We start from the raw sequence: 12,142 nt of genomic DNA, 5'->3' as shown, positions 1-12,142 counted from the left end.
GCAAACAATAGTTCCTGCAATTTTCCCTTTACTGAAAAGTAATAAAAAATTGCAGCTTCAGCACTGACCTACTGTACACGCTTGTGTGAGGCCTGGCGAGTGTTAGGCAGAGTTCAAGCCTACCAGTGACATCAATCTGCCTGTTCTTTATTAGACGGAGCAGTGAGGTGTAACTGACTGCATTGTCCACAGATGGACTGGGGCCCATCGCACACGGGACCCTGCCCCCCCCCACTGACAATATAATCAATAACCACACATTCATTACAGAATCCCTGCCTGCCTTCACCCGCATGCCTGGCCATGAAACTTTCAGCTCTGACTCGCTGGATCTTGAACTCCTTTTTCCCTCGTCCATATTTGAACCGTCTTGTTTTTTTTTCAGTTTGAGCTTGTGCCAGTAGCTGCAATTATATCACAGGGCCAAAAAGGTTACAGGGACCACCACGAAAGCGCCACTTCCCCTCGGATGCGACTATTCTGCTAGTGCTGCAGCCCTCTACTGTCGCGCTGGACAGTTCCTGGATGACAGTGATCCAGTGTGGAGCCCGGGGCCAATAAATGGTAATGCCCTCCACTTGCTTTCCTCATAAAGCATAATAAAAGGAGGTTATAAATCGTACCAATTAGCTGCGTCCATCAGTCGCCTTAATTGGAGTGTCGTGACTGGCTACGGGATGACCTTGTGCATGCTCCATAGCGCTAAGACAGACGAGAGGGCCAGAGGGGACATCTCTGTGTATGTGTGCAGGACTCGGCCTTCTTTAAATCAACTCTCTGTAGCTACTCGTACTGGAAGTTATAATATGCTGATCGTAAAAAAATATTGTGAAGTAAAAAAATTGCATTATTGTCATTACAATTATTTGACCTCATTACGTTTCATGTCTCCCTTCTGTGTCCTCGTGTGGGCTCACCCCCACCCCCCTCAATTCTCCCTCTCAACACCTCCTCTGTGGTCAAACCGGAGACCTCAGCTTCCACGGAAGGAAAATCTCGTGACACCGCCCGCCCTATGAGTGGAAACACTGAATGTGTTTGTCTGTGATGGGGGGTTTCATGTGCCCCCAGTCTTTACACTCTCACCTCCACATCCCTCCACCTCAGGATTAAGCAGCAAAAAAGTTAGCCAACCAGCTGTCGGAGAAGAGTTTCCTTCCGTCCGACCGAAGGCCGATGACAGTTGTTTCCTTCTTCTCTTCTGGGCCGAAGATAATTCAGTCAACGTGCTTTGAAGTGTAGATAAGTCAGGAAGAGGGGACGGGGTTGCCGACTGGAAGGGCAGGACAGGCAAAGAGAAGCAGGTGTATGGAAACTGGAGAGGGACAAGTCAAATCAGACGATTTTCGACATGAGCTCTTAATAGCAGTGCTAATGTTTTTCCCTGGAATCTTTTTAGTGGTCGCAATCAAGGTGACATGATTCGGACTTTACATGTTACATGACCTTTACAGATCTTCAACCACACAAAACAAACTACTCAAATTTCCATTGAGTATTTGGATCCATAATCAATGGAAGTTTTGTTTTTCTGGTGGAAAAACTGAAAACAAATTCACATAGACCAGACGTGAGAGTTGATTTTTTTTTTTTAGATGATTTTTACTTTTGTGTCTTACATATAGAGAGGTGTCAGATTCTTTACCATTTGTTCTCCATTGATGTTCTTGTTCTTCTGAAAACATTGTTCCTTTGGGCCTCTTGTCTTTTGGCCTGAATTGGATTTATGATTTGAGAATTTCAGCACCGCATATTGCTTTGGCATCTGCTGACATGCATCTTCGGTGTGGTTGAAGATTGGACTAAGTTTTTTTTTTTTAATACCTGTGCACATCAGCCTTGGATATTAATCTTTCCCTACTTGAGAAATATTGGGAATGAATCTCCAATAAATGTCTCACAGAGTAGCTTTTGTTTTGACTAGACTCTTCCAGGTGTTATGCGGTGCAAAACCATGAGGCCTTGCAGATCATGGCGAGGCACACACTGAAAGACGTCGGGCGTCCCATCAAAGAATTCATTGATGAACGGACACAAGTGAGACAGAAGGCTGCAGTGTGGACGTGGAAATTTGACACCCTCTGACAGTAGATCCGCAAAGCTCACTCAGAGCGGCGATGACAGAGATGAACTCATTCATGTCGACGAGATGATTCTTGTACTGAGTCATTTTCCTAATCGGAATCTTCCATTCAGCAAACTGAGTGACAATACTAGATTACTACAGAAGCTGTCCCTGTTAAATTTATAATTAAATATGTAACGAATGAAAAGAATAAAAAAAAAGATTGTGTAAAATGCAAGAAAAATATTTGGGTAGTTTCTGCTGTTGAACAATCTTATTAATCAATCAACTCCTGAATGTCAGAGATTAAAAAAAAGTGTGTTTTAATTAATTTAATTTTAACTACAAGTCTCTGAAGTCAGCAGCAGCTGGGTCACGACTAGGCAAGTCCATGTGGTTCCACTTAAAGATGACGGAAGCTACTGTGCTTACTCAATTTTTCTATAAATATAAACCAAAAAAAAAAATGGAAGCCTTATCGTGAATAGTGAAGATATCAACTTTACGACGAGCCCGGGATGCTTGCTATGCGTGTCAGGGAGGGGAGGGGTCGGGCCCACGAGGGGGAAATGCAGCAGGACCACACGAATACATAAATTTAAGTGGAGAGCTGTGGAATGGCGCAGCACCACACAAAGGAGAGCGGGATTCCTTCACGAAACAGAATTTCGGACTCATCGCTAAAGCTTCTTCCTTTGCTCCTAATCAAAACGGCGATAAACGGTGGCGTTCTTTCCACGTGCATATTGGAATCATTACATTGTTCATCTCATTTCCTTTCTGACGACTGAAAATGGAGAGAGGCTGTGAGTTTATCAGGCAGATAAATGGACAGCCCATTCTCACCGGAGATCTAATCTGTCATGCGTCAAGGCTGGGCTTCACATGCTGGCAGATAATAACCACGTCGAAGGGCAATGATGATTTGGACCGGCCTGGCCTTTTGTTTGCCTTTAAAAACATGCCACGCTCTCGTTTATTAACCGGCCGCAATTAGGAGCCAATTATGACCCACTTGACACCAGGTAGGCTCTCGCAGGAGCCGATGTAGGACATTAAAAGGCAAGATGGAACTCCATTACAGCTGACCTTTTGAGATTTCATTCACAATTCAATGAGAACTTCCTTTTGACACTTATTGGCTAAGCCCTTTTCTTCTCTGCCTGCGAAATGGGGTCTCGTGCAGCCTCCAGCTCGTTAATTATGATCTTTATAAATTAAATTAAGAGGATGTCATTGCGTGATTTTTTTTATCTTCTTGTCCTACAGGTTAAAGAGGCGATAAGATACTTATCAGTTTTGGAATGATGGGGAAAATAAATATCGCTGTCTTCCATACTAATTGCAACACGTACCATTTGGCTTTCTCTTCTTATATTTGGACAAAATGTTTTTTTTAATGTTTGGTGCCAATTTTGTTTTTTTCATGACATAACTTTTTCTCATGAAAATTCAGATTTTCATTTTCACTCAACTTTTTTCCTATAAGGAAGCTTTTATTATTGTAACTTCTCACTTTTTTCCTTGTCATCAAAAATATTTTCATAACTTAGCAATGTCTGTGACTTCTCATGACATCCCACTTTTATTTTAGTACAAATAGTAACAAATATAAATAATAAATATATAAATAATAAATAAATATAATCTGACTTTATTTTTGTAACTTTATTCATTTTATATTGGAACCGTACAACTTTTCCAACCTGCAATACGTTCCTCCCATGTCAAATTTCAAAACTTTCAATGTCTCTACCTTACATTGTAATTGTTATTTTTTTAAATCATTCAATCTGCACACGAACAACCGCTGCATTCATCTCTGCCAGGCCTGTTTCTTGGGTTGACTCCAGGCCATTAAAGCTTCCTGCTCTCATTTTATATCTTCCTCCACGACACACAAACACACAAACACACACACACACAGCGCATGCATTTATTTATCCGTTGGAGTTCCTAATTCAGTTTGACGAATGAGTGACAGCTTGACACTTCATTCGGCAAGATTAATAGAACGACACAATATTTACGTGGCACAGACAGCCAATTATCCCGCCATCTATCATCCAGATTATCTTTCTGATTGAAAACTACTCGTCCATGTAATCGGAATTATTTGGAATTAGAAGGGAATTTATGGCGCCTTGTGTCACTTTTCCAGCACGGTGCTAAATTAGAAATATTAGATACATAAAGGGAGTAGGGGAAATGGCATAAATAGAGGCGCCAAGTTAATGTCACACGTTTATATATGTATTTTTTTCGCTTCCTTTCAGTGCCCCTGCGTGAACCCCATTTTGAGTCACCATTTTATAGGTTCCTTGCGCATATTATTAATGCATAGATTACACTGCATAGTCAGGGAAGACTGCAGCTTGCACTTGCGTGTAGGAATTACACATATTGGTGATATGTTTGACTGGAAAGCGGTTATTTTAATGAGAAAGCTGCATTAAATCGTAATGGATAGATCTTATCAACAATGTGTTGTGTGTGTGTGTGTGTGTGTGTGTGTGTGTGTGTTGGTGTGTGCATGTGTGTGTGTTGTGGTCTCATCAAGGCCAAGCTGACATTAGCAGTTTGATGAGTCTTTCTATTCTTTTTTAAACTATGTCGTTTGCATGCAATTCGTCACACTTATGACATATTTAATTTTTCATTTGTGCCTGGACGATTATAGAACGATACGTAATGTCATTGACGCGTAGTTAGGAATCAATATGTTCAACCTCTGAAAGTTTGACAGTTTTTTAAACAGCCACAGAGTAAAATAAAATGGATTTATAATGTAATCTGTTGCTAAATTGGTACGTTGCTGAATCGGAAATAAATACAGCTGATGTTTGGTGTCGTACAAGAAATGACAGCTAGCCCTTTTCTGTGTTGCTGTGCGGTAATGACATTTGAAAAGTGACATTTTATCCTTTTATCAAATCCAAACAGTCTAAAAGCATCAGACTCTTTCATTGCTTGTTTAAGAAATGGTGAAAATTGCCTCACATACCAACATTGCAGGGACCTTGATTTTATTGGCTAGAGTGCATTCTGACTTGTAAATAGGATTAGGCCATCCCAATATAGTGCCTTGTTTATTTTTATCCTCTTATTAGGACAGTTGGATCCTTAAAGGGTGCCAAAATTATCCTGCAAATTGCTGACAAGGAAAAATGAAAGGTTATTATAAGCAATCTGTCTGCATTGAAGCACAATGTGACTGCTGCGCTTGCTATACCAACGAGGTGACCTCAGTGAGACGGGTGCGGGAGGGGCGGGGGCACCCTGAAAGTCAGAGCAGCGTACTGACGGGACCACCAGGCGTGTGTGCATACAGACAATTATGGATTTGAAGGTGTAGACTATATTCTTTATATATTGGGACTGAATGTATGATTATTATATTTATAGAAAATTGATTTTAGGTTATTTTCTCCATTTTTTTTTTTACATTTTTTCTTTTTGAATGACAAATCAGACCTATTTCCCCTCATTTTTTCACCCAACAAAGCCTTAATAGTAACGAATAGAAAGGAAAGCTGGATGTCGGTTCTTCTATCATGCATGGCTACATAGCCATGTTGAATATATATCTCTTGAGTTAGCAGAGTCAGATCAGTATGTGAACTGACTTCATGAACCCCAGGGAGCAAATTAACAGTATCAATCTCTGTGCTTGGCCGTAACCTTTCCCCCATCCTGACTGACATTTGTCTTTTCCTTTGCCTTGGGCTTTCGCGTATGGTGGCCTGCGCATGCAGACTCTGCATATGTTAAAATACAGCCTGCATGAATTATGCCTGTTTATGTTGCCGTGTGATGTGAAAACATTCGCATATATATGCATTTCTGTGTGTGTGTAGCCCAGCTGCCGTATGTTTACTTACTCTCCAGTCGAAGTGAAACTGGGGTCGCAATATCAGGTCATGGTGGAAACTCACAACTCTGAGACTGGGAAATAATTAGCTGCCATCTTTTTGAGTCATGTTTTCACTGGTTTGATTATTATTATAATTATATCTCCCAATTTAATCTAAATTTAATTTAATTTACTTTCAAAACACGTCATTTACTGACCTAAGGGAGGTGCCATTTTTGCTCTCGAGTCACAAGAATATGACATAAACCAAAAATATAAAACATAAAGCAAGAACTGCCGTTTCCACTTCTCCTTCGCTTCCCCCCTTTCCTCATTTGACGTTCCCGTTTGGATAAGGCGAGGTCTCTTAAATATAAATGAACACATGAGTGTTAAAGGGACACATAGGATTTCCGTCCCCCTGCCCAGGTGAAGTGGCGTGGGAGAAAAGAGGTGGGAATGAGGCAGCGCATATGAACCTTCCAGTTGAGCTGTCATGGCGCTAATGGAGGTAGTGGAGCAGAGGGTCAAGAGTCCTGAGCACCTACACCGAAGATTAATGACCACAGAGTCGAGGGAGGAAAAGACGGGCCCAAACGTTTGGCTACCTTTCAAAAAATCTATCTGACGAAAAAAACACGCTTTGAGATGTTTGCTCTTTCTATAGTGAGCACAATTTGCTCCAAAAATCACTCAAATTGAACTTTTTTGTCATTCAACATCACCTGAAACATTCTCAGTGCCAGCAGAAACCTTTATGATTACTTCAGCAGCATGTAGTGCCAGAAAAAAAAAAGAGATATCATCATTATCTCCACACAAAAGCAGCCCCTCTCGCATTGTTAAAACAATTTGCTGCTTGTTAATAAAGGCTGTCAGAGCAGCGTACACAGGTCTGCTTCCAAGAGTTAAGTTGTAGGCTTTTTTTTTTTTTTTGCCTGGGGAATCACGGCGGGTACAAAGCTCATTTCCTCATCAAACACAAGACGAGTGATTTGGAATATTTATGAGGCTCCCAATTTAAGTTAAACATTTAACGAGAAAAAAAAAAGCATCCGATTAATATGAGACAGCGGAAAGGGTTAATGTACCTGTGGGCAACCATGGTTACAAAAATTAAATATGGAATGTTCAGGATGAATTCAAAGAATAGTTCTGACTGTATGGGATATATGATGATAAAATATATTGAAACAAGCTTTTCATAACTGTGATCAGAATACTAATGAGCTATGGAGAGCTTTGAAAAAGTGACTGCATGATCATTTGTGAATAATCTGCATACTCATATGAGCGCTTCTGATAAATGAGACATCGGGTTAAACGTTGGAAAATAAAAGCACTTGTGCATACAAATCTCGTTAGAGGGCAGAAAAAATGTGACCGTCGTGTGATGCGGTTCACCGGTGAGCGACACATTCATCAGAACATTATCGGACTGGCGGCATCAGTTGCGGCTGACTGCAGACACATTAAAACAATCTTCTGCCATTGTTGTGCAGACATCACAGTTAGTCAGCTTGCTTAGGTCAGAGGGCGCATGTAACACAACGCCGTATTGATTTTATTGATAATCCATGGCTCCCTTTTATTCTTTGCAGAGTCTCGTGCGGTCTCTGTTGCAGCGGATCAACGGGTTTCTGAGGGGGAGGGGTCAAGCCACTTGGCTCTTTCTACTTCCTGGTTAAATAACCATCTCTATATTTTTTCTCACACTGAGGAAGAGATTCTGGTTTTCTATCAGTGGACCAGTTGACCCACATGTCCTCTGTAAAGTTAATGAAGTTCAACCTAGTCACAAGTCAGCTGCATGAAAAGCAATGGGCTGAGTGCAGTCCCTTGTGGGACCCCTAAAATCAGCGTGGCGGTCCCAAAAAAATGCCGACTTGCATGCTTCTTGTAATTCCAGTGTCCACTTAAAGCATTGAGGTGTTTTTGTGAGCTGCAAATGTCAAAACAAATTCTCTATTTTCTTGCATTTAATATTTATGCCCCGTATTTAAAAAGCAATGTAAAGAATCCACTTGGTTTGTGTTTTCACTGAGATCCTTGAGGGAATTGACTGATGCTTCAACCAAAGAGACTCAGCCTCAGGCCATCATATGTTGCCCTCCAAGGTTCCCCACTGGAATTGACAATGTCTATGTTTGTTTGTGAGTGTATGTGTGTGTGTGTGAGGGGAGGGGTATGTGTTGAATAAGAATTAGTGTATTAGAAACAACATATGCACACTTAAAGAGTTGTAAGAGTGTCACACATTGCTGTATGTGGTGGGATGCACAATAAATGGTGGTAGATCCCATCTTTAACATTAAGTGCCTGATTATTATTACAATGCCCACTTTGTTCATGCAAATGGCTTTCTGCTTTTATCTTGTAGCCCGGAAAAAAGATTCGCTAAAGGCAGCCCTCCCACTCGCAGTGGTGTGATCCCATTTTCTCGGCAGATAGGAGCAACGTCAGCCTCCCTCTGATCCACTTGGCGGGAGGGGAGTTTGGATGGAGATGTGGTGAACAGTCCTGTTGACCCTTGGGTGAGAGCTCTAGCTGGGGCAAGTGAGTGGCAGTATGGATGACTGAGGCAATAGAAGTGCGATTAGCTGACCTGGTGTTTGAGTTTTGCAAGCTGTCCTATTTTGTGGGTTGCAGATGAGCAAAGGGGGCACGACAGCCAAAATGGGACTGAATATTGATTGTGCTGCCATTATGAGAACACCACTCCCAAGCTATTTTTACAGCCGATGAAAGGAAGCAAGAGGGCACTGCTGGTGAAGGCAATTCCATCTGTGACGTACTTCAGCTCCTAAAAAAAGAGGTGGAATCCAAGTTGGGAGGGAGAAAACGTGCCATGATACTAGGTACGCCTACACAAACTTTTTAAATCCAATACAGGAGAGTAAAATAGTATTGTTGTCTTTGTAGTTATTGATAAATATCCACAGGAGCCAGAAAATAGAGTTGATATCGAAAAAATTTTCCCTGATGCTGACATTGTGTGTTAGTGTGCTATAGTACCATATTTTCCCCACTATCAAGCGCACCTAAAAACCAATTTTCTCAAAAGCCGACAGTGCACCTTATAATCAGGTGCGCCTTATATATGGACCAATAGTCAGCTAATACAGCAGGCGTGTCCAAAGTCTCGCCCGCGGGCCAAATGTATATATCTTATATAAGTTTTAAAATGGGTCATTCATTGAAGGTGCGCCTTATAATCCGGTGCGCCTTATAGTGCGGAAAACACGGTATAGTAATATTGTTCCAAAGTTGGTATTCCGTGCAATATGTTATTAATGAATATACAAGGGAGGGGCTGAGGGCAAAGGGCAGTTTGCTGTGCATCACTGGGCAGCCTCAAAGTAGACCTGATCTCAAAACACACAATCAGTACTGGCCCATACAAAGGAGTCATGAATGTCAATTTTAAAAAAGAAATTAAAACATTAGCTTACAGAAATCATTATGGATGACACTATGGTGAACACCTGGATGTGGGACAGTCGCTTGTCTCCCAAGTCGAAGCCACGTCAGTCCGACACCAGGAGTCGGGCCGCTGGTCTAGCAGATGGCGGAGAGGTCTTTGAAAAGCCACGGCCCCAAACGAGCCCCGGGCGGCCTCGCGGGCCCACACGTGGCCAAAGCTCCATATGTGCATAAGCAAGGAAGGACATTAAGGGGATAATAGTTAATAGCGAACCAGGTCATTTACTATCATGTGCCTACTTTATGGAGCACAACTGCAAGGCTGAGTGCAGATTCAACTTTTCCATGCCGGATCCCTTCATAGACCTTCACACTCCTGGATAAACATTGCGCAACATTTCAACTAACTTCATTGCTTGTAGTTAGATTGATGAGGAAATACATTTGTGAGAATGTTTATCTTTCAGTCATATGACTGACCATGGAGCACTGCAAAATTTTCCATTCTGCACGTTATCGCCCCTGTCCATTCCAAGAGCAGGGGCCATGTGACTTATCACTCCACCCTAGTTTAGTATACAGATGAAGAGATAGTCTCTTTAATATCCAAGAGCCCATTTCATTGTGGTTGGCAGGTACCAGCATGATGACAGCTAAACAAGCCAGCATACAGGACGGAACATGACAGATTAGGCATGTGGACTCAAGCCAGTCATCTCCTTGCTACTGCCCACCAAGCACTCCTAATGTCTCATTATTAAAATAGAAAGCACTCATATTGTTGAGTTGCCTTATTATAGATGGAAAATTGAAGAGTCATTAAATTAGTGAAGCATAGTCCTCGTCCATCCGTCCATCCATCAAGTCACGTGTTTAACATTTAACTATGATCGTACTTTATTCATAATTTGATTCTAGCTGTAGGTTTGTGCATCATACCGTCACCATCTCTAAAATTGGACTTGGAAAAAAAAGCTTCTATTCACAAAGCCCTCCCTTTATTCCTTGTCTGCTGAAATGACATGGTTTTAATCAGCCAATCCACAAAATGTCTGACTGCACCCGAGTCATTAAAAACCACACACACACAGACACAAACACACACCTATGCTGCTGACTGCATAGCTATTAGAGAGATGGAAGATGATGGACTAAATGAAGCCATTAGTTACGCAAACCTAATGATCATCTTATTTGTGTGTGTAAACCTGATCCATTTCCCTTGCTGGAGGCAAATATCTCCTCCCTCAAATGATTTTCAAGAAATTGAGTAAAAACAACAGCGGCATCGACAACAAAAACAACATCAGGGGCCGTAATGAAAGGAGCGCAGGCAAAGGCACTCAGGCGATTGCATCCATTACCCCTCTCCAGTATACGGGCCCCTTCATAGGGATTACCCCTGCTTGCAGAGAGGTTGATTATTAGACGCTCGCAAAGGTTTCGTTTGAATCGCCCCAGTTAAACGAGAAATTGCAGGATGAGGAGAGAGGCTAATAACAGTTATTAACCCCGTGCGGGCGGCGGTGTAAAAAGAGCGCCACAATAACGAGGTGCACCACCAAGGTTTGAGGCGCAGCGCAGCTAGCACACCCCCGAGGAGAAGCTAACTTATTAAAATAATGAATTAGCCGACCAGATTACTGCAGCCTGCGGCAAAGGCAATTATCCCCCTCCAAATCCCTGGACGGGGCTCCCTAGCGCCACCATAAAACAAGTGCTCGAAAAGCAGGAGCTCTTCCCTCCACACAAATGAATAGGCCGTTAATTAGGAGCTCTCCCGCTGCGGTTAGCCTTCCCACTGCCATAACAGAAGCTACTTCCACGGCAGACGGAGGAGGAGGGGAGGCTTCTCGATGAGCATGCGATTGGGAAAATGTAACAGAAAAAAAAATGGACGACATTTGCAGAGAGACTTGCAACGCCGTGTGAGGCCTCCCAACAGCCAGTTCAACGATTCAAAACTTTTCTCAAATTGCTAAATTGTGTCAGTGCTGACTGATAACAGACAAGAATTTTGCATCATCAAAGCGAGCAAACAATTTCCAACACAGTAAAATATCACCCATAAAGGTGGACCGAGCAATACCGTATTTTCCGCACTATAAGGCGCACTTAAAAACCTCCAATTTTCTCAAAAGCCTTATAATCCGGTGTGCCTTATAGTGCAGAAAATACGGTAATATAATTTTTTTGACAAAATATTAACCAAACTGTGAATTTGTCAGCCTGATGTCATTTTGTAACCTACTCCATTAAGTCATATGTGACTAATGGCCTTGTACACTGCATTTTCTTCCATTTGATGAGTTAATATTTCCTTGTCATCATAGCATACCACCTGTTTAACATATCTCAATATAGTCATTTGAAATAGAAAAAGAAAAATCCGCACAATGCTAATATCGAGCAAGCCACACGCTCTACGGAGAAATTCGGTCCCGTGAGGATGATTATATAGTCACACAGATATGCAAGACCCGGAACAAGAACATTATGCCAGTGTACTGTATGAATATGCCTGCAAGGCTTGACATGAATGCAATTTCACGTCATTTGAATGCCTTTCATGAGGCAAGGACTCTTTTGAACTCTTTTTAAAAAGCTCATCCACCATGCAAGCTGCCAGTGGCCCTAGGTACAGAGGAGTCATGTCGACAGGCCCAATTAATGATGGGCGTCTGAGAGCCAACGAATGAGGAGCTTTGAGAGGATTCCTCCACCTTAAATCCCCCTGTGCTGCTGCTCCCAGACTGCCTGTGAAGAACAATCAAACGGCAGCAACCCCCCTCCTATTTATC

General features: G+C 42.1%; 2 protein-coding genes across 4 annotated transcripts in view; one reads left to right on the top strand and one right to left on the bottom strand.

Annotated features, from left to right (window-relative positions):
- Positions 1–8,769, top strand: part of LOC148385314 (G patch domain-containing protein 2-like) — a 28,381-nt gene extending 19,612 nt beyond the window's left edge. For all 3 annotated transcript variants that reach the window (XM_088401288.1, XM_088401285.1, XM_088401287.1), the window contains 2 exons: positions 8,299–8,452; positions 8,568–8,769. The gene's annotated coding sequence lies outside the window, so the exon portion shown is untranslated. The remainder of the gene's footprint in view (positions 1–8,298; positions 8,453–8,567) is intronic.
- LOC148385313 (CD209 antigen-like protein C) overlaps positions 1–12,142 on the bottom strand; it is a 198,751-nt gene that overhangs the window by 141,948 nt on the left and 44,661 nt on the right. The gene's annotated exons all lie outside the window — the stretch shown is intronic.

The sequence above is a fragment of the Syngnathus floridae genome, chromosome 16, assembly GCF_059516105.1.
Source record: "Syngnathus floridae isolate MCC-2025c chromosome 16, RoL_Sflo_1.0, whole genome shotgun sequence".
NCBI classification, from domain to species: domain Eukaryota; kingdom Metazoa; phylum Chordata; class Actinopteri; order Syngnathiformes; family Syngnathidae; genus Syngnathus; species Syngnathus floridae.
Note: the sequence above shows the minus strand (reverse complement) of the source record. Positions and strands in the feature narration are given on the sequence as shown.